At 60.7% G+C, this 22,500-nt stretch overlaps 2 non-coding genes across 2 annotated transcripts; both read right to left on the bottom strand.

Moving 5' to 3' along the window:
* Positions 1-2,402: 2,402 nt before the first annotated feature.
* Positions 2,403-2,521, bottom strand: LOC131861337 (5S ribosomal RNA). Its single transcript, XR_009360412.1, has one exon. It is a non-coding gene; the product is annotated as a 5S ribosomal RNA (ribosomal RNA).
* A 7,817-nt stretch (positions 2,522-10,338) lies between these two features.
* On the bottom strand, positions 10,339-10,457 carry LOC131861148 (5S ribosomal RNA). The gene has a single exon (XR_009360225.1). It is a non-coding gene; the product is annotated as a 5S ribosomal RNA (ribosomal RNA).
* Positions 10,458-22,500: the final 12,043 nt, after the last annotated feature.

The following is a 22,500-nucleotide window of genomic DNA, read 5'->3' as shown; positions in this document are numbered from 1 at the left end:
TGGGGTTTCTCGCATTGGCTCTTCCCAGGCCCGGTTGTTGGGTGCGCTCCCACCCTGGCGCGCGCGAAGTTGGAAGTTGGGTTAATTGCCCGGGCGCGCACCTTCGCCAGGGTGGGCACCTTGGTGCGCACACCTTGGCTGGGCTGCGCACCAGGGCGGGCTCAAGATGGCACCAGCATTCCCTTTTTCTCACTATCTTTCAAAACGGAAATTTTAAAATCTCGTTTTTTTTTTGCCTTTTATGGAAATTAGTGAAGGCATCGCATCAAAGGTGCGCACCTCGCTGCCCACCTTGGTGTGCTCCGAGGTGCCCACCACGGTGCGCAACGCCGGTGCGAACCCGGGAGCGCCCCGATGTGTGCTCCAAGGTGCGGCGTGCACGAAGTCGGACCCCGGTTTGCCCCGGGTGCGCACCTCGCGTGCACCTTGGTGCGCACACCTTGGCTGGGTTGCGCGGCCTGGTGGGCACCATGGTGCGCACCAAGGAGCGCTCCGAAGTGTGCTCCAAGGTGCGGCGTGCACGAAGTCGGAGCCCGGTTTGCCCCGGGTACGCACCTTCGCCGGGGTGGGCACCTCGGCTGGGTTGCGCGCCCTGGTGCGCACCAAGGAGCGCTCCGAAGTGTGCTCCAAGGTGCGGCGTGCACGAAGTCGGAGCCCGGTTTGCCCCGGGTGCGCACCTCGCGTGCACCTTCGGCGGGGTTGCGCGCCCTGGTGGGCACCATGGTGCGCACCAAGGAGCGCTCCGAAGTGTGCTCCAAGGTGCGGCGTGCACGAAGTCGGAGCCCGGTTTGCCCCGGGTGCGCACCTCGCGTGCACCTTCGGCGGGGTTGCGCGCCCTGGTGGGCACCATGGTGCGCACCAAGGAGCGCTCCGAAGTGTGCTCCAAGGTGCGGCGTGCACGAAGTCGGAGCCCGGTTTGCCCCGGGTGCGCACCTCGCGTGCACCTTCGCCGCGGTGGGCACCATGGCGTGCACGAAGTCGGAGCCCGGTTTGCCCCGGGTGCGCACCTCGCGTGCACCTTCGCCGGGGTGGGCACCTCGGCTGGGTTGCGCGCCCTGGTGCGCACCAAGGAGCGCTCCGAAGTGTGCTCCAAGGTGCGGCGTGCACGAAGTCGGAGCCCGGTTTGCCCCGGGTGCGCACCTCGCGTGCACCTTCGCCAGGGTGGGCACCTCGGTGCGCACACCTTCTCAATGTTTTCTTGCCTTTTCTGGAAATTGGTGAAGGCAGCGCATCAAAGGTGCGCACCTCGGTGTGCTCCGAGGTGCGAACCCGAGAGCGCTCCGAGGTGCCCACGAAGTCGAAAGTCGGGTTAATTGCATTGTTTTCCCCGGGTGCGCTCCGAGGTGCGCAACATCGGCGCGCACCAAGGAGGGCTCCGAAGTGTGCTCCAAGGTGCGCACGATGGCGTGCACCTCTGGTGCGCACGATTCGGAGCTCGGTTTGACCGGGGTGCGCACACCTTGGCTGGGTTGCGCACCTTTTGTGCGCTCCAAGGTGCGCACGAAGTCGGAGCTCGGTTTGCCCCGGGTGCGCACCTTCGCCAGGGTGCGCACCTTGATGCGCACGCCTTGGCTGGGCTGCGCACCTTGGTGGGCGCCATGGTGCGCACCTTTCGTGCGCTCCAAGGTGCGCACGAAGTCGGAGCTCGGTTTGCCCCGGGTGCGCACCTTGGTGGGCGCCATGGTGCACTCCGAGGTGCCCAAGATTGGTGCGCACCAAGGAGCGCTCCGAAGTGCGCTCCAAGGTGCGCGCGAAGTCGAAAGTTGGGTTAATTGTCCGGTTTGCCTCGGGTGCGCACCTTGCGTGCACCTTCGCCAGGGTGGGCGCCTTGGTGCGCACACCTTGGCTGGGCTGCGCACACCTTGGCACCCGCGTTTCCTTCATTTTAAATTTTTTTTTTTTACAATCTCTCAAGTGGGAAATTCTATAATCTCAACTTTTTTTGCCTTTTCAGGAAACTTTTGAATGGAGCGCATCATTGGTGCGCTCCGAAGTGTGCTCCAAAGCTCTCTCCAGCTGCGTGCACCTGCCCCGGCCGCGCACCCGGCCCCGCCCAGCTTCGCTCACCTGTCCCGGGCGTCTGGTGCGGAACCTTAGAGTAAGAAACATCACCGTGCACCTTGGCCAACGTGCGCGACTCGACCGAGCGCGCACTGGCCGAGGTGCACACCGATTTCACCTGGGTGCGCGCGCAGCACCTCGGGCGCACCGGGGTGCGCGCACAACGCCCGGGTTGCACCGTGGCCTGTGTGCTCGGGGCGCCTCGGGTGCGCGCTCGGTGTCGCCCCCGCGCGCGCGGTAGTGCGGGCAGCGCACCCCGGCCCGGCCCGGCCCCGACGAGAACGCAAACGGGCAAAAGGTTTATTCAAATAGCATTGCGATGCCCGGCGAAAAACTAAAAAAGGGTGCAACACCGGGACTTCCCGGGAGGTCACCCATCCCAGTACTACTCCGGCCCAAGCGCGCTTAACTGCGGAGTTCTGATGGGATCCGGTGCACTAACGCTGGTATGATCGCACCCGTTATGAGCTTGTCGCAGTGTGTACTTAGCAAACCGCGACCCACGTGCGAATCCACCCCGGCCACCCACCCCCGTCGAGGTGCACACCCTCCCTCGCGAAGTGCGCCCCGTTCGCCAAGTGTGAGCCCTGCCCGGGTGCGCGCACCTTGCTAGGGCGTCGGGTGTGCACCCGGCCCGGCCTACGTGCGTGCACCTGTAGGGGGCGTCGTGTGCGTGCAGTGTCCCGTCTGCAACGCGGTGCCCACACACCACCTCGGGCGCAACGACCTGCGCTCACATGTGGGCCGAGTGCACCTTGGTGCATGTTCGGGGCGCCTCGGGTGCACGCTCGATCTTGCCCCGGTGCACCAAGGCGCTCGGTTTGCCCCGGGTGCGCACTTGGTGCAAGGTGGGCACCCAAAATAGGGATCAAGCACCAAAACACAAGTTTCGGGATGCAAAATGGGACCCAAGGACCACAAATGCGTTCCAAGACCCATGATGGGTCCACGAGAACAAAAATGTGTTCCGAGACTTAATAAACAAATATTGGGTTTTAGGAGAAGAAACATGCTCTGATGCCCAAAACGAGAATCGACCCCGAAAAGGCCACAGGCCAAAAGTGGGATGCGAGACAAAAAAAAATGGGACCCGAGGACCAAAATTGGGTTCCCAGGTCGAAGACAGGGCAACCGGACAAGAAACGACCTCTAAGGCTCGAAATGAGTCCCGACGACTAAAACTTGACAAGAAGCACCCATCAGGCACCCAACTCGACACCCATGGGATGCCGACCCACCCGGGCTTCCACCTAGCACACCTTGGCACCCACCCACCCTCGCACCCAACCTCGCACCCAACTTAGCACCTTTGAACCCACATTGGCACTCACCCTGACCCTGGCACCTTGGAACCCACATTGGCACTCACCTTGACCCTGGCACCCACCTTTGCACTCACCTTGGGACCCACCCTGGCTCCCACCTCGGCACCCACCCAGACACCCACCTTGGTTCCTTGGCACCCACCTTGGATCCTTGGCACCCACCCCGACACCCACCTTGGCACGCAACTTGGCTACTTGCCACCCACCTTGGCTCCTTGACGCCCACCCCGACAACCACCCCGTGACCTACCCTGGCTAGGGTTGGTGCACACCCACCCTGGTGCCCACCTTGGCACCCACCCTATGACCCACCTTGGCACGCACCTTAGTACCCACCCCGTTACCCACCCTAGGACCCACCCCGTGACCCACCTTGGCCAGGGTGGGTGCCTTGGTGCGCACAACTTGCCTGGGCTGCACACCAGGGCGGGCTCAAGATGGCACCCGCGTTCCGTTTTTTTCACTATCTTTCAAAACGGAAATTTTAAAATCTCATTTTTTTCTTTTTTTTGCCTTTTCTGGAAATTAGTGAAGGCAGCGCATCAAAGGTGCGCAATGCTGGTGCGAACCCGGGAGCGCTCCGATGTGTGCTCCAAGGTGCGGCGTGCACGAAGTCCGAGCCCGGTTTGCCCCGGGTGCGCACCTCGCGTGCACCTTCGCCGGGGTGAGCACCTTGGCTGGGTTGCGCGCCCTGGTGCGTACCAAGGAGCGCTCTGAAGTGTGCTCCAAGGTGCGGCGTGCACGAAGTCGGAGCCCGGTTTGCCCCGGGTGTGCACCTCGGGTGCGCACCTCGCGTGCACCTTCGCTGCGGTGGGCACCTTGGCTGGGTTGCGCGCCTTGGTGGGCACCATGCAGTGCACGAAGTCGGAGCCCGGTTTGCCCCGGGCGCGCACCTCCGCCAGGGTGGGCACCTTGGTGCGCACAACTTGCCTGGGCTGCGCATCAGGAAGGGCTCAAGATGGCACCCGCGTTCCGTTTTTTTCACTATCTTTCAGAACGGAAATTTTAAAATATCGTTTTTTTTTGCCTTTTCTGGAAATTAGTGAAGGCAGCGCATCAAAGGTGCGCAACGCTGGTGCGAACCTGGGAGCGCTCCGATGTGTGCTCCAAGGTGCGGCGTGCACGAAGTCGGAGCCCGGTTTGCCTCGGGTGCGCCCCGGTGGGCACCATGGTGCGCACCAAGGAGCGCTCCGAAGTGTGCTCCAAGGTGCGGCCTGCACGAAGTCGGAGCCCGGTTTGCCCCGGGTGTGCACCTCGGGTGGGCACCTTGGTGCGCATGCCTTGCCTGGGCTGCGCACCAGGGCGGGCTCAAGATGGCACCCGCGTTCCTTTTTTTTCACTATCTTTCAAAACGGAAATTTTAAAATCTCATTTTTTTTTGCCTTTTTCTGGAAATTAGTGAAGGCAGCGCATCAAAGGTGCGCACCTCGCTGCCCACCACGGTGCGCAACGCCGGTGGGCACCCGGGAGTGCTTCGAAGTGTGCTCCAAGGTGCTGCGTGCACGTTGTCGGAGCCCGGTTTGCCCCGGGTGCGCACCTCGCGTGCACCTTCGTCGGGGTGGGCACCTTGGCTTGGTTTGCCCCGGCTGCGCTCCGAAGCGGGGTTATTGGAGCGCCGCCTCTTTTTTTGTCGGAGCGTTTGGTGGGGTTTCTCGCATTGGCTCTTCCGAGGCCCGGTTGCCACCCTGGCGCGCACGAAGTCGGAAGTAGGGTTAATTGCCCGGGTGCGCACCTTTGCCAGGGTGGCACCTTACCTGGGCTGCGCACCAGGGCGGGCTCAAGATGGCACGCGCGTTCCGTTTTTTTCACTATCTTTCAAAACGGAAATTTTAAAATCTCCTTTTTTTTTTGCCTTTTCTGGAAATTAGTGAAGGCAGCGCATCAAAGGTGCGCACCTCGCTGCCCACCTTGGTGTGCTCTGAGGTGCGCACCCGGGAGCGCTACGAAGTGTGCTCCAAGGTGCGGCGTGCACGTTGTCGGAGCCCGGTTTGCCCCGGGTGCGCACCTCGCCTGCACCTTGGCCGGGGTGGGCACCTTGGCTGGGTTTGCCCAGGGTGCGCTCCGAAGCGGGGTTACTGGAGCGCCCCCTCTTTTTTTGTCAGAGAGTTTGGTGGGGTTTCTCGCATTGGCTCTTCCCAGGCCCGGTTGTTGGGTGCGCTCCCACCCTGGCGCGCGCGAAGTTGGAAGTTGGGTTAATTGCCCGGGCGCGCACCTTCGCCAGGGTGGGCACCTTGGTGCGCAAACCTTGGCTGGGCTGCGCACCAGGGCGGGCTCAAGATGGCACCAGCATTCCCTTTTTCTCACTATCTTTCAAAACGGAAATTTTAAAATCTCGTTTTTTTTTTGCCTTTTATGGAAATTAGTGAAGGCATCGCATCAAAGGTGCGCACCTCGCTGCCCACCTTGGTGTGCTCCGAGGTGCCCACCACGGTGCGCAACGCCGGTGCGAACCCGGGAGCGCCCCGATGTGTGCTCCAAGGTGCGGCGTGCACGAAGTCGGACCCCGGTTTGCCCCGGGTGCGCACCTCGCGTGCACCTTGGTGCGCACACCTTGGCTGGGTTGCGCGGCCTGGTGGGCACCATGGTGCGCACCAAGGAGCGCTCCGAAGTGTGCTCCAAGGTGCGGCGTGCACGAAGTCGGAGCCCGGTTTGCCCCGGGTGCGCACCTTCGCCGCGGTGGGCACCATGGCGTGCACGAAGTCGGAGCCCGGTTTGCCCCGGGTGCGCACCTCGCGTGCACCTTCGCCGGGGTGGGCACCTCGGCTGGGTTGCGCGCCCTGGTGCGCACCAAGGAGCGCTCTGAAGTGTGCTCCAAGGTGCGGCGTGCACGAAGTCGGAGCCCGGTTTGCCCCGGGTGTGCACCTCGGGTGCGCACCTCGCGTGCACCTTCGCTGCGGTGGGCACCTTGGCTGGGTTGCGCGCCTTGGTGGGCACCATGCAGTGCACGAAGTCGGAGCCCGGATTGCCCCGGGCGCGCACCTCCGCCAGGGTGGGCACCTTGGTGCGCACAACTTGCCTGGGCTGCGCACCAGGAAGGGCTCAAGATGGCACCCGCGTTCCGTTTTTTTCACTATCTTTCAGAACGGAAATTTTAAAATCTCGTTTTTTTTTGACTTTTCTTGAAATTAGTGAAGGCAGCGCATCAAAGGTGCGCAACGCTGGTGCGAACCTGGGAGCGCTCCGATGTGTGCTCCAAGGTGCGGCGTGCACGAAGTCGGACCCCGGTTTGCCCCGGGTGCGCACCTCGCGTGCACCTTGGTGCGCACACCTTGGCTGGGTTGCGCGCCCTGGTGGGCACCATGGTGCGCACCAAGGAGCGCTCCGAAGTGTGCTCCAAGGTGCGGCGTGCACGAAGTCGGAGCCCGGTTTGCCCCGGGTGCGCACCTCGCGTGCACCTTCGCCGCGGTGGGCACCATGGCGTGCACGAAGTCGGAGCCCGGTTTGCCCCGGGTGCGCACCTCGCGTGCACCTTCGCCGGGGTGGGCACCTTGGTGTGCAGACCTTGGCTGGGTTGCGCGCCCTGGTGGGCACCATGGTGCGCACCAAGGAGCGCTCCGAAGTGTGCTCCAAGGTGCGGCCTGCACGAAGTCGGAGCCCGGTTTGCCCCGGGTGTGCACCTCGGGTGGGCACCTTGGTGCGCATGCCTTGCCTGGGCTGCGCACCAGGGCGGGCTCAAGATGGCACCCGCGTTCCTTTTTTTTCACTATCTTTCAAAACGGAAATTTTAAAATCTCATTTTTTTTTGCCTTTTTCTGGAAATTAGTGAAGGCAGCGCATCAAAGGTGCGCACCTCGCTGCCCACCACGGTGCGCAACGCCGGTGGGCACCCGGGAGTGCTTCGAAGTGTGCTCCAAGGTGCTGCGTGCACGTTGTCGGAGCCCGGTTTGCCCCGGGTGCGCACCTCGCGTGCACCTTCGTCGGGGTGGGCACCTTGGCTGGGTTTGCCCCGGCTGCGCTCCGAAGCGGGGTTATTGGAGCGCCGCCTCTTTTTTTGTCGGAGCGTTTGGTGGGGTTTCTCGCATTGGCTCTTCCGAGGCCCGGTTGCCACCCTGGCGCGCACGAAGTCGGAAGTAGGGTTAATTGCCCGGGTGCGCACCTTTGCCAGGGTGGGCACCTTACCTGGGCTGCGCACCAGGGCGGGCTCAAGATGGCACGCGCGTTCCGTTTTTTTCACTATCTTTCAAAACGGAAATTTTAAAATCTCCTTTTTTTTTTGCCTTTTCTGGAAATTAGTGAAGGCAGCGCATCAAAGGTGCGCACCTCGCTGCCCACCTTGGTGTGCTCTGAGGTGCGCACCCGGGAGCGCTACGAAGTGTGCTCCAAGGTGCGGCGTGCACGTTGTCGGAGCCCGGTTTGCCCCGGGTGCGCACCTCGCCTGCACCTTGGCCGGGGTGGGCACCTTGGCTGGGTTTGCCCAGGGTGCGCTCCGAAGCGGGGTTACTGGAGCGCCCCCTCTTTTTTTGTCAGAGCGTTTGGTGGGGTTTCTCGCATTGGCTCTTCCCAGGCCCGGTTGTTGGGTGCGCTCCCACCCTGGCGCGCGCGAAGTTGGAAGTTGGATTAATTGCCCGGGCGCGCACCTTCGCCAGGGTGGGCACCTTGGTGCGCACACCTTGGCTGGGCTGCGCACCAGGGCGGGCTCAAGATGGCACCAGCATTCCCTTTTTCTCACTATCTTTCAAAACGGAAATTTTAAAATCTCGTTTTTTTTTTGCCTTTTATGGAAATTAGTGAAGGCATCGCATCAAAGGTGCGCACCTCGCTGCCCACCTTGGTGTGCTCCGAGGTGCCCACCACGGTGCGCAACGCCGGTGCGAACCCGGGAGCGCCCCGATGTGTGCTCCAAGGTGCGGCGTGCACGAAGTCGGACCCCGGTTTGCCCCGGGTGCGCACCTCGCGTGCACCTTGGTGCGCACACCTTGGCTGGGTTGCGCGGCCTGGTGGGCACCATGGTGCGCACCAAGGAGCGCTCCGAAGTGTGCTCCAAGGTGCGGCGTGCACGAAGTCGGAGCCCGGTTTGCCCCGGGTACGCACCTCGCGTGCACCTTCGCCGGGGTGGGCACCTCGGCTGGGTTGCGCGCCCTGGTGCGCACCAAGGAGCGCTCCGAAGTGTGCTCCAAGGTGCGGCGTGCACGAAGTCGGAGCCCGGTTTGCCCCGGGTGCGCACCTTCGCCGCGGTGCGCACCATGGCGTGCACGAAGTCGGAGCCCGGTTTGCCCCGGGTGCGCACCTCGCGTGCACCTTCGGCGGGGTTGCGCGCCCTGGTGGGCACCATGGTGCGCACCAAGGAGCGCTCCGAAGTGTGCTCCAAGGTGCGGCGTGCACGAAGTCGGAGCCCGGTTTGCCCCGGGTGCGCACCTCGCGTGCACCTTCGGCGGGGTTGCGCGCCCTGGTGGGCACCATGGTGCGCACCAAGGAGCGCTCCGAAGTGTGCTCCAAGGTGCGGCGTGCACGAAGTCGGAGCCCGGTTTGCCCCGGGTGCGCACCTCGCGTGCACCTTCGCCGCGGTGGGCACCATGGCGTGCACGAAGTCGGAGCCCGGTTTGCCCCGGGTGCGCACCTCGCGTGCACCTTCGCCGGGGTGGGCACCTCGGCTGGGTTGCGCGCCCTGGTGCGCACCAAGGAGCGCTCCGAAGTGTGCTCCAAGGTGCGGCGTGCACGAAGTCGGAGCCCGGTTTGCCCCGGGTGCGCACCTCGCGTGCACCTTCGCCAGGGTGGGCACCTCGGTGCGCACACCTTCTCAATGTTTTCTTGCCTTTTCTGGAAATTGGTGAAGGCAGCGCATCAAAGGTGCGCACCTCGGTGTGCTCCGAGGTGCGAACCCGAGAGCGCTCCGAGGTGCCCACGAAGTCGAAAGTCGGGTTAATTGCATTGTTTTCCCCGGGTGCGCTCCGAGGTGCGCAACATCGGCGCGCACCAAGGAGGGCTCCGAAGTGTGCTCCAAGGTGCGCACGATGGCGTGCACCTCTGGTGCGCACGATTCGGAGCTCGGTTTGACCGGGGTGCGCACACCTTGGCTGGGTTGCGCACCTTTTGTGCGCTCCAAGGTGCGCACGAAGTCGGAGCTCGGTTTGCCCCGGGTGCGCACCTTCGCCAGGGTGCGCACCTTGATGCGCACGCCTTGGCTGGGCTGCGCACCTTGGTGGGCGCCATGGTGCGCACCTTTCGTGCGCTCCAAGGTGCGCACGAAGTCGGAGCTCGGTTTGCCCCGGGTGCGCACCTTGGTGGGCGCCATGGTGCACTCCGAGGTGCCCAAGATTGGTGCGCACCAAGGAGCGCTCCGAAGTGCGCTCCAAGGTGCGCGCGAAGTCGAAAGTTGGGTTAATTGTCCGGTTTGCCTCGGGTGCGCACCTTGCGTGCACCTTCGCCAGGGTGGGCGCCTTGGTGCGCACACCTTGGCTGGGCTGCGCACACCTTGGCACCCGCGTTTCCTTCATTTTAAATTTTTTTTTTTTACAATCTCTCAAGTGGGAAATTCTATAATCTCAACTTTTTTTGCCTTTTCAGGAAACTTTTGAATGGAGCGCATCATTGGTGCGCTCCGAAGTGTGCTCCAAAGCTCTCTCCAGCTGCGTGCACCTGCCCCGGCCGCGCACCCGGCCCCGCCCAGCTTCGCTCACCTGTCCCGGGCGTCTGGTGCGGAACCTTAGAGTAAGAAACATCACCGTGCACCTTGGCCAACGTGCGCGACTCGACCGAGCGCGCACTGGCCGAGGTGCACACCGATTTCACCTGGGTGCGCGCGCAGCACCTCGGGCGCACCGGGGTGCGCGCACAACGCCCGGGTTGCACCGTGGCCTGTGTGCTCGGGGTGCCTCGGGTGCGCGCTCGGTGTCGCCCCCGCGCGCGCGGTAGTGCGGGCAGCGCACCCCGGCCCGGCCCGGCCCCGACGAGAACGCAAACGGGCAAAAGGTTTATTCAAATAGCATTGCGACGCCCGGCGAAAAACTAAAAAAGGGTGCAACACCGGGAGTTCCCGGGAGGTCACCCATCCCAGTACTACTCCGGCCCAAGCGCGCTTAACTGCGGAGTTCTGATGGGATCCGGTGCACTAATGCTGGTATGATCGCACCCGTTATGAGCTTGTCGCAGTGTGTACTTAGCAAACCGCGACCCACGTGCGAATCCACCCCGGCCACCCACCCCCGTCGAGGTGCACACCCTCCCTCGCGAAGTGCGCCCCGTTCGCCAAGTGTGAGCCCTGCCCGGGTGCGCGCACCTTGCTAGGGCGTCGGGTGTGCACCCGGCCCGGCCTACGTGCGTGCACCTGGAGGGGGCGTCGTGTGCGTGCAGTGTCCCGTCTGCAACGCGGTGCCCACACACCACCTCGGGCGCAACGACCTGCGCTCACATGTGGGCCGAGTGCACCTTGGTGCATGTTCGGGGCGCCTCGGGTGCACGCTCGATCTTGCCCCGGTGCACCAAGGCGCTCGGTTTGCCCCGGGTGCGCACTTGGTGCAAGGTGGGCACCCAAAATAGGGATCAAGCACCAAAACACAAGTTTCGGGATGCAAAATGGGACCCAAGGACCACAAATGCGTTCCAAGACCCATGATGGGTCCACGAGAACAAAAATGTGTTCCGAGACTTAATAAACAAATATTGGGTTTTAGGAGAAGAAACATGCTCTGATGCCCAAAACGAGAATCGACCCCGAAAAGGCCACAGGCCAAAAGTGGGATGCGAGACAAAAAAAAATGGGACCCGAGGACCAAAATTGGGTTCCCAGGTCGAAGACAGGGCAACCGGACAAGAAACGACCTCTAAGGCTCGAAATGAGTCCCGACGACTAAAACTTGACAAGAAGCACCCATCAGGCACCCAACTCGACACCCATGGGATGCCGACCCACCCGGGCTTCCACCTAGCACACCTTGGCACCCACCCACCCTCGCACCCAACCTCGCACCCAACTTAGCACCTTTGAACCCACATTGGCACTCACCCTGACCCTGGCACCTTGGAACCCACATTGGCACTCACCTTGACCCTGGCACCCACCTTTGCACTCACCTTGGGACCCACCCTGGCTCCCACCTCGGCACCCACCCAGACACCCACCTTGGTTCCTTGGCACCCACCTTGGATCCTTGGCACCCACCCCGACACCCACCTTGGCACGCAACTTGGCTACTTGCCACCCACCTTGGCTCCTTGACGCCCACCCCGACAACCACCCCGTGACCTACCCTGGCTAGGGTTGGTGCACACCCACCCTGGTGCCCACCTTGGCACCCACCCTATGACCCACCTTGGCACGCACCTTAGTACCCACCCCGTTACCCACCCTAGGACCCACCCCGTGACCCACCTTGGCCAGGGTGGGTGCACCCACCCTGGTGCCCACCTTGGCACCCACCCATCCTAGCACCCAGCCTGTGACCGGGCTTGGAACCCAACCTTGCACCCGCACCCGTCTTGGCCAGTGTGGGTGCGCACCCATCCTGGCACCCACGTTGTGACACACCCTTTAACCCACGCACCCTAGCACCCACGTTGGCACCCACCTTGGAACCCAACCTAGCAACTTGGCACCCACCCCGTGACCCACCTTGGCATCCACCATAGCAGTCGCCGACTTGGCACCCACCTCGGCACCCACCTTGACACTTGTGGACCCACCTTGCCACTCACCCTAGCATCGACCCATCCTAGCACCCACCCTGGCACCTTTGCACCCTAGCACTCACCCATCCTAGCACCTAACCTGTGACCCACCTTGACACTCACCCTCGCACCCACCTTGGAACCCAACCTAGCACCCACCCACCCTGACACCAACCCTAGCACCTACCCACCCTTGCACCCACCCTGTGACCCATCTTGGCACCCACCCATCCTACCACTCAACCTATCACCCACCTTCTCACCCACCTTGGCATCCACCTTAGCACCCACCCACACTGGCACCTTGGCACCCACCTCGGGCAAGGTGGGTGCACACCCACCCTGGCACCCAATTTAGAACCCACCGAGCATGTTACCCACCTTGGCACCCACATTGCAGCCCACCCTAGTACCCACCCTATGACCCACATTGGCATCCACACCCTAGCACCCAGGCACCTCGACACCCGCCTTGACACCCACCCTAGCACTGAACCTGTGACCCACCTTGGAACTCACCCTAGAACCCACCCACCCTGTGAACCACCTTGGCATCCACCTTAGCACCCACCCACCTTGGCACCCACTCTAGCACTCACCCATCCTAACACCCAACTTGTTACCCACCTTGGCACCCGCCCTCGCGTCCACCTTGAAACCCACCCTAGCACCCACCCACGCAGGAGCCCACCTTGGCACCCAACCTAACACCCACGCATCCTGGCACCCAACTTGTGACCCACCTTGGAACCCACCCTAGTACCCACCTTTGAACCCACTATATCACCAACCCACCTTGGCACCCACCCTATGACCCTCTTTGGAATCCACCCTAGCACGCACCCACCCTGGCACCCACCATGGAGCGCACCCTAGCACCCACCCACCTCGGCACGCACCTCAACACCCACCTTGGTGTGCGCACTGCGCCAACCTCTCAAAGACCCTATGTGGTGCGCTCCAAAGTGTACACCTTTGGTGCGCTCCAAGGTGCGCACCTTTGGTGCACACCGAGGTGCACACCAAAGTGTGCACCGAGGTGAGCACCAAAGTGCACTCCAGGGTGCACACCAAGGCGTGCACCTTTGGTGCGGTCAATGCAAACGAATTCGGAAGTTGGGGTCGATGTCCTAATCGCTGCTGCAGACTACACGTATGAGAATCGGACAAATAGCTTTATATAGGGGAGGTGTTGCGTTTGATGGGTCGACTCCCCTGGTTGTGTGCACTGCACCAACTTCAAAGACCCTGTCTTGTTTAAGAAGTCAAAAGTTGGGGTGGATGTCCTAATCATTGCTGCAGTCTACGCATGTATGAGAATCAGACAAATAGCTTATATAGGGGAGGTGTTGCATTCGGTGGGTTGACTCCCCTGGTTGTGCGCACTGCGCCAACCTCAAAGACCCCGCATAGCAGAAGAAGTCGGAAGTCGGATTTTGGTGAGCACCAAGGCGTGCACCTTTGGTGCGGTCAACGCAGACGAATTCAGAAGTTGGGGTGGATGTCCTAATCGTTGTTGCAGGCTACACATGTATGAGAATCAGACAAATAGCTTATATAGGGGAGGTGTTGGGTTTGATGGGTCAACTCCCTTGGTTGTGCGCATTACGCCAACCTCAAAGACCTTGTTTTCGTTAAGAAGTCAAAAGTTGGGGTCAATGTCCTAATGGCTCCTGCAGGCTACACATGTATGAGAATCGGACAAATAGCTTATATAGGGGAGGTGTTGGGTTTGATGGGTCGACTCCCCTGGTTGTGCGCATTACGTCAACCTCAAAGACCTTGTTTTCGTTAAGAAGTCAAAAGTTGGGGTCGATGTCCTAATTGCTCCTGTAGACTACACATGTATGAGAATCAGACAAATAGCTTATATAGGGGAGGTGTTGGGTTTGATGGGTTGACTCCCCTAGTTGTTCGCATTACACCAACCTCAAAGACCTTGTTTTCGTTTAGAAGCCGAAAGTTGGGGTCGATGTCCTAATTGCTCCTGCAGGCTACGCATGTATGAGAATCAGACAAATAGCTTATATAGGGGAGGTGTTGGGTTTGATGGGTCGACTCCCCTGGTTGTGCGCATTGCGCCAACCTCAAAGACCCTGCATTGCGGATGAAGTCGAAAGTCAGAGTTTGGTGTGCTACAAGGTGTGGTCGAAGGTGCTCACCTAGGTGTGCACCTTTGGAGCACAGGAAAAGTGCCCTCCAAAAGTGCGCACCTTTGGAGTGCACAAAAGTGCCCTCCAAAAGTGCGCACCTTTGGAGCGCAGAAAAGTGCCCTCCAAAAAGTGCCCTCCAAAAGTGCGCACCTTTGGAGCGCAGAAAAGTGCCCTCCAAAAAGTGCCCTCCAAAAGTGCGCACCTTTGGAGCGCAGAAAAGTGCCCTCCAAAAAGTGCCCTCCAAAAGTGCGCACCTTTGGAGCGCAGAAAAGTGCCCTCCAAAAAGTGCCCTCCAAAAGTGCGCACCTTTGGAGCGCAGAAAAGTGCCCTCCAAAAAGTGCCCTCCAAAAGTGCGCACCTTTGGAGCGCAGAAAAGTGCCCTCCAAAAAGTGCCCTCCAAAAGTGCGCACCTTTGGAGCGCAGAAAAGTGCCCTCCAAAAAGTGCCCTCCAAAAGTGCGCACCTTTGGAGCGCAGAAAAGTGCCCTCCAAAAAGTGCCCTCCAAAAGTGCGCACCTTTGGAGCGCAGAAAAGTGCCCTCCAAAAAGTGCCCTCCAAAAGTGCGCACCTTTGGAGCGCAGAAAAGTGCCCTCCAAAAAGTGCCCTCCAAAAGTGCGCACCTTTGGAGCGCAGAAAAGTGCCCTCCAAAAGTGCGCACTTTTGGTGCGCACCAAGGCGCTGGTTCGGTCGTTGCAGGCGAGTTCGGAAGTTGGGGTCGATGTCCTGAGCGGAGGTGCAAACTACACAGGTGTCGGAATCGGACAAATAGCTTATATAGGGGAGGTGTATGCTTCGATGGGTCGACTCCCCAGGTTGAGCGCACCGCGCCAACCTCAAAGACCCTACGGTATGGATGAAGTCGGAAGTTGGGTCCGATGACCGATTCGATTAGTAGGTATGCTCATGAGGTCGGAATTTGGGTCCGATGACCTGCCATGTGCAGGAAGGCGAATGTTGACACTGTGCGTTGCAAGGTGCACACCAAGGCGCTGGTGCGGTCTTTTTAGTCGAGTTCGGAAGTTGGGGTCGATGTCCTGATCGGAGGTGCAAGCTACACAGGTGTGGGAATCGGACAAATAGCTTATATAGGGGAGGTGTATGCTTCGTTGGGTCGACTCCCCGGGTTGAGCGCACCGCGCCAACCTCAAAGACCCTACGGTATGGATGAAGTCGGAAGTTGGGTCCGATGACCGATTCGATATGTAGGCATACTCGCGAGGTCGGAATTTGGGTCCGATGACCTGCCACGTGCAGGAAGGCGAATGTTGGCACTGTGCGTTGCAAGGTGCGCACCAAGGCGCTGGTTCGGTCGTTGGAGGCGAGTTCGGAAGTTGGGGTCGATGTCTTGATCGGAGGTGCAAACTACACAGGTGTGGGAATCGGACAAATAGCTTATATAGGGGAGGTGTATGCTTCGTTGGGTCGACTCCCCGGGTTGAGCGCACCGCGCCAACCTCAAAGACCCTACGGTATGGATGAAGTCGGAAGTTGGGTCCGATGACCGATTCGATATGTAGGCATACTCGCGAGGTCGGAATTTGGGTCCGATGACCTGCCATGTGCAGGAAGGCGAATGTTGGGACTGTGCGTCACAAGGTGCGCACCAAGGCGCTGGTGCCGTCGTTGCAGTCGAGTTCGGAAGTTGGGGTCGATGTCCTGGTCAGAGGTGCAAACTACACAGGTGTGGGAATCGGACAAATAGCTTATATAGGGGAGGTGTATGCTTCGATGGGTCGACTCCCTGGGTTGAGCGCACCGCGCCAACCTCAAAGACCCTACAGTATGGATGAAGTCGGAAGTTGGGTCCGATGACCGATTCGATACGTAGGCATATTGGCGAGGTCTGAATTTGTGTCCGATGACCTGCCATGCGCAGGAAGGCGGAATTTGGGTCCGATGACCGAGTTGATGGCGTGCCATGCGCAGAAAGGCGGAATTTGGGTCCGATGACCGAGTTGATGTTGATGGCCCGCCATGCACAGGAAGGCGGAATTTGGGTCCGATGACCGATTTGAAGGCGTGCCATACGCAAAAAGGCGGAGTTTGGGTCCGATGACCGAGTTGATATTGATGGCCCGCCATGCGCAGGAAGGCGGAATTTGGGTCCGATGACCTGACATACGCATGGAGTCCGACTCGGGGGCCGATGTTCGATTCGATGACTTGCATTGTGGGTAAAGTCGGAAGTTGTGGTCTTTGACCCGATTCGATGACCAGACTTCGGCTGCTTGAGAATCGGACAAATAACTTATATAGGGGAGGTAGTGTTCTCGAGCATCCTCCCCCCGTGCCCGTTTATGTCGATTGATGCTGGTGCTCGACTGGTTGGAGCGCTCGGATGCAAAAATCTTGCACCAGGATTTATCGATTGTGATGGACACGGCAAGTCTCCTGATTGCTATGCAGGAGCTCATCGTGAATCTCTATGCGGCCTTGGTATGGACTCGACCTGCGGAATGGTTCGGCAATGGTAGTCGCTCCAACACGTCCTTGCAATGGCCACAGAGGTGATTCGACTAGAGCTCCAGTCTAGCTTTTGGGTTGCTTGGCGGACTGGTATAGCCGCGATCGAGTTCCGGCCATGAACGTTTTAGATAGCTCTTGGGCTTTCTGGGACGGAAGTCGGAAGTTTGGGCTGTTGTCCGATTTGATGACCATTCTTCGGATGTGTGAGAATCGGACAAATAACTTATATAGGGGACTGTGTTGTCTCACGCAGCCCCCTCCGTGCCCCTCTATCTCGACCGATGTTGGTGCTTGAAAGGGTTGGGATCGCTCGGATTTATAAACGTGCACCACCATTTGTCGAGTGTGAGGGACGCGGCAGGTCTCCTAAATGCTATGCGGGCGCTCTCTGAGAATCTCTATCCGGCCTCGACACAGACTAGTCTTGCTGAATGGTTTGGCACTGGTAGTCGATCCAACACGTCGTTGTTGTGGCCGCCTAGGCGATTCGATTCGAGCCCCCGTCTAGCTTTTGGGTTGCTTGGCGGATTTTGCCCTATCCGCAAGTGAGCTCGGTCCCTAAACGTTCGAGAAACCCGATTGCTATGCGCCGACTCTCTTTCTTGCGAGCCTCCATCTAGCTTTTGGGTCTCTACGGAACGGAAGTCGGAATCTGGGACCGTTGTTTGATTCGACGAGGCAGACTACGGTTGTGCGAGAATCGGACAAATAACTTATATAGGGGAGGTGTTGACTGGAGCATTCTCCCCCGTGCCCCTCTAACTCGACCAATGCTGGCGCTCGAACGGTGGTAGCGCTCGGATTTTCATTGAGCGCCAGCATTGGTCGATTTAGAGGGGCATGCGAGATTCCCGAATGCTATGCGAGGGCTCTAACGGAAATGTCTATTGGTTTCGGTATGGATGCAATTGCGAGTGGTTCGGCAAAGGTAGTCGTTCCGATGCGTCCATGTCGTGGCCAAATCGATAATTCGATTTGAGCCCTCGTATAGCATTTGGGTCTCTCGATGTGATTCCGCATTCCAGTCCCTTTGGGCACTGCTTGAGCCGCATCCCAGGGGGTTCCCTTCCCAATAATCTGCCTCGCAACCCGATTGCTATGCGGTGAGGCTCCTCGGCCGCCTCGGAACTATCTGTGTATCAGACGCATCGCGGGATAAGGGGTTGGCAACGGTAGTCGCCCCAAGCGCGTCCGATGCTTGGACCATTCCGAGGCGGCCCTGAAGCCTCTTCCGTCTAGCCGTTGGGTCCTTCTCGCCGCATCCCTCGCCTCGCACCCCGATTGCTATGCGGTGAGGCTCCTCGGCCGCCTCGGAACTATCTGTGTATCGGACGCGTCGCGGGATAAGGGGTTGTCACTGGTAGTCGCCCCAAGCGCGTCCGATGCTTGGACCATTCCGAGGCGGCCCTGAAGCCTCTTCCGTCTAGCCGTTGGGTCCTTCTCGCCGCATCCCTCGCCTCGCACCCCGATTGCTATGCGGTGAGGCTCCTCGGCCGCCTCGGAACTATCTGTGTATCGGACGCGTCGCGGGATAAGGGGTTGTCATTGGTAGTCGCCCCAAGCGCGTCCGATGCTTGGACCATTCCGAGGCGGCCCTGAAGCCTCTTCCGTCTAGCCGTTGGGTCCTTCTCGCCGCATCCCTCGCCTCGCACCCCGATTGCTATGCGGTGAGGCTCCTCGGCCGCCTCGGAACTATCTGTGTATCGGACGCGTCGCGGGATAAGGGGTTGTCACTGGTAGTCGCCCCAAGCGCGTCCGATGCTTGGACCATTCCGAGGCGGCCCTGAAGCCTCTTCCGTCTAGCCGTTGGGTCCTTCTCGCCGCATCCCTCGCCTCGCACCCCGATTGCTATGCGGTGAGGCTCCTCGGCCGCCTCGGAACTATCTGTGTATCGGACGCGTCGCGGGATAAGGGGTTGTCACTGGTAGTCGCCCCAAGCGCGTTCGATGCTTGGACCATTCCGAGGCGGCCCTGAAGCCTCTTCCGTCTAGCCGTTGGGTCCTTCTCGCCGCATCCCTCGCCTCGCACCCCGATTGCTATGCGGTGAGGCTCCTCGGCCGCCTTGGAACTATCTGTGTATCGGACGCGTCGCGGGATAAGGGGTTGTCACTGGTAGTCGCCCCAAGCGCGTCCGATGCTTGGACCATTCCGAGGCGGACCCGAAGCCTCTTCCGTCTAGCCGTTGGGTCCTTCTCGCCGCATCCTTCGCCTCGCACCCCGATTGCTATGCGGTGAGGCTCCTCGGCCGCCTCGGAACTATCTGTGTATCGGACGCGTCGCGGGATAAGGGGTTGTCACTGGTAGTCGCCCCAAGCGCGTCCGATGCTTGGACCATTCCGAGGCGGACCCGAAGCCTCTTCCGTCTAGCCGTTGGGTCCTTCTCGCCGCATCCCTCGCCTCGCACCCCGATTGCTATGCGGTGAGGCTCCTCGGCCGCCTTGGAACTATCTGTGTATCGGACGCGTCGCGGGATAAGGGGTTGTCACTGGTAGTCGCCCCAAGCGCGTCCGATGCTTGGACCATTCCGAGGCGGACCCGAAGCCTCTTCCGTCTAGCCGTTGGGTCCTTCTCGCCGCATCCCTCGCCTCGCACCCCGATTGCTATGCGGTGAGGCTCCTCGGCCGCCTTGGAACTATCTGTGTATCGGACGCGTCGCGGGATAAGGGGTTGTCACTGGTAGTCGCCCCAAGCGCGTCCGATGCTTGGACCATTCCGAGGCGGACCCGAAGCCTCTTCCGTCTAGCCGTTGGGTCCTTCTCGCCGCATCCCTCGCCTCGCACCCCGATTGCTATGCGGTGAGGCTCCTCGGCCGCCTTGGAACTATCTGTGTATCGGACGCGTCGCGGGATAAGGGGTTGTCACTGGTAGTCGCCCCAAGCGCGTCCGATGCTTGGACCATTCCGAGGCGGCCCCGAAGCCTCTTCCGTCTAGCCGTTGGGTCCTTCTCGCCGCATCCCTCGCCTCGCACCCCGATTGCTATGCGGTGAGGCTCCTCGGCCGCCTTGGAACTATCTGTGTATCGGACGCGTCGCGGGATAAGGGGTTGTCACTGGTAGTCGCCCCAAGCGCGTCCGATGCTTGGACCATTCCGAGGCGGCCCCGAAGCCTCTTCCGTGTAGCCGTTGGGTCCTTCTCGCCGCATCCCTCGCCTCGCACCCCGATTGCTATGCGGTGAGGCTCCTCGGCCGCCTTGGAACTATCTGTGTATCGGACGCGTCGCGGGATAAGGGGTTGTCACTGGTAGTCGCCCCAAGCGCGTCCGATGCTTGGACCATTCCGAGGCGGACCTGAAGCCTCTTCCCTCTAGCCGTTGGGGCTTTCTCGCCGCATCCCTCGCCTCGCACCCTGATTGCTATGCTGTGAGGCTCCTCGGCCGCCTTGGAACTATCTGTGTATCGGACGCATCGCGGGATAAGGGGTTGGCAGTGGTAGTCGCCCCAAGCGCATCCGATGCTTGGACCATTCCGAGGCGGCCCTGCAGCCTCTTCCGTCTAGCCGTTGGGGCCATCTCGCCGCATCCCCCACCTCGCACCACGATTGCTATGCGGTGAGGCTCCTTGGCCGCCTCGGAACTATCTGTGTATCGGACGCATCGCGGGATAAGGGGTTGTCACTGGTAGTCGCCCCAAGCGCGTCCGATGCTTGGACTATTCCGAGGCGGCCCTGCAGCCTCTTCCGTCTAGCCGTTGGGGCCATCTCGCTGCATCCCCCACCTCCTCGGCCGCCTCGGAACTATCTGTGTATCGGACGCATCGCGGGATAAGGGGTTGGCAGTGGTAGTCGCCCCAAGCGCGTCCGATGCTTGGACTATTCCGAGGCAGCCCTGCAGCCTCTTCCGTCTAGCCTTTGGGGCCATCTCGCCGCATCCCTCGCCTCGCACCCCGATTGCTATGCGGTGAGGCTCCTCGGCCGCCTGGGAACTATCTTCGTATCGGACGCATCGCGGGATAAGGGGTTGTCACTGGTAGTCGCCCCAAGCGCGTCCGATGCTTGGACTATTCCGAGGCGGCCCTGTGGCCTCTTCCGTCTAGCCGTTGGGGCCATCTCGCCGCATCCCCCACCTCGCACCCCGATTGCTATGCGGTGAGGCTCTTCGGCCGCCTTGGAACTATCTTCGTATCGGACGCATCGCGGGATAAGGGGTTGTCACTGGTAGTGGCCCCAAGCGCGTCCGATGCTTGGACTATTCCGAGGCGGCCCTGCAGCCTCTTCCGTCTAGCCGTTGGGGCCATCTCGCCGCATCCCCCACCTCGCACCCCGATTGCTATGCGGTGAGGCTCCTCGGCCGCCTTGGAACTATCTTCGTATCGGACGCATCGCGGGATAAGGGGTTGTCACTGGTAGTCGCCCCAAGCGCGTCCGATGCTTGGACTATTCCGACGCGGCCCTGTGGCCTCTTCCGTCTAGCCGTTGGGGCCATCTCGCCGCATCCCCCACCTCGCACCCCGATTGCTATGCGGTGAGGCTCCTCGGCCGCCTTGGAACCATCTTCGTATCGGACGCATCGCGGGATAGGGGGCTGTCACTGGTAGTCGCCCCAAGCGTGTCCGATGCTTGGACCATTCCTAGGCGGCCCTGAAGCCTCTTCCGTCTAGCCGTTGGGGCCTTCCCGCCCCATCCCTCGCCTCGCACCCCCGATTGCTATGCGGTGAGGCTCCTCGGCCGCCTTGGAACCATCTGTGTATCGGACGCATCGCGGGATAAGGGGTTGGCACTGGCAGTCGCCCCAAGCGCGTCCGATGCTTGGACCATTCCGAGGTGGCCCTGAAGCCTCTTCCGTCTAGCCGTTGGGGCCTTCCCGCCCCATCCCTCGCCTCGCACCCCGATTGATATGCGGTGAGGCTCCTCGGCCGCCTTGGAACTATCTGTGTATCGGACGCATCGCGGGATAAGGGGTTGGCACTGGTAGTCGTCCCAATCGCATCCGATGCTTGGACCATTCCGAGGCGGCCCTGCAGCCTCTTCCGTTTAGCCGTCGGGGCCTTCCCGCCGCATCCCTCGCCTCGCATCCCGATTCCTATGCGGTGAGTCTTCTCGGCCGCCGCGGAACTATACCTGTTATTGCTACTGCATCCTTCGGCTGGTAACCTCCTCTGCCGCCTTGGAACGTTCTCTTTGTCGGACGCGTCGCGGGATAAGGGGTTGGCACTGGTAGTCGCCCCAAGCGCGCCCGATGCATAGACCGCTCCGAGTCGACCTTGCTTTCAGCCTCTCACATGCATAGACCTCTCTGAGTCGACCCTGCAGCCTCTCACGTTTAGCCTTTGGAATCTCGCCTCACAACATGATTGCTATCCTTGATGCATCCCTTGCCTCGAGCCCTGATTGCTTTCTTGGCTGCATCCCTCCTCTCCTCACAGCCCGGTTGTCATCACTGCTTCATCCGTCGCTTCATGCATTCTGGCTGCTGGGCCCTTCCCACCGCACACCTCGATTGCTATCTCTTCTGCATCACACACCCCGATTGCTATCTCTGCTACATCCCTCGGCTCTCACTTCTGCATCCTTCGCCTCACACCTCGATTGCTATCAATGCTGCATCCGTAACCTCACACCCCGATTGCTATGCGGGGAGGCTCCTTGGCCGCCTTGGAAATTTCTGTGTGTCGGACGCACCGCGGGATAAGGGGTTGGCACTGGTAGTCGCCCCAAGTGCGCCCGATTCTTAGACCGCTTCGAGGTGACCTCGTAGCCTCTTTCGTCCAGGCTTCCTGCCTTCAACGCCCTTTTTACACCTCGATTGCTATGCGCGGGCTCGTTGGCGTCTATCACCTCTCTGCGAAGAGTGGCACGATGATTGTTGGGGTAAATCGTAGCAGTCCGATCTCTGGCCTTGGGCCATTGTGAGGGCTGATCGATTTCCTGTGCGCATCTCGTGTTCGCCCAGTAACAG

The sequence above is a fragment of the Cryptomeria japonica genome, unplaced genomic scaffold (genome assembly GCF_030272615.1).
Source record: "Cryptomeria japonica unplaced genomic scaffold, Sugi_1.0 HiC_scaffold_24, whole genome shotgun sequence".
In the NCBI taxonomy this organism is placed as follows: Eukaryota; Viridiplantae; Streptophyta; class Pinopsida; order Cupressales; family Cupressaceae; genus Cryptomeria; species Cryptomeria japonica.
Note: the sequence above shows the minus strand (reverse complement) of the source record. Positions and strands in the feature narration are given on the sequence as shown.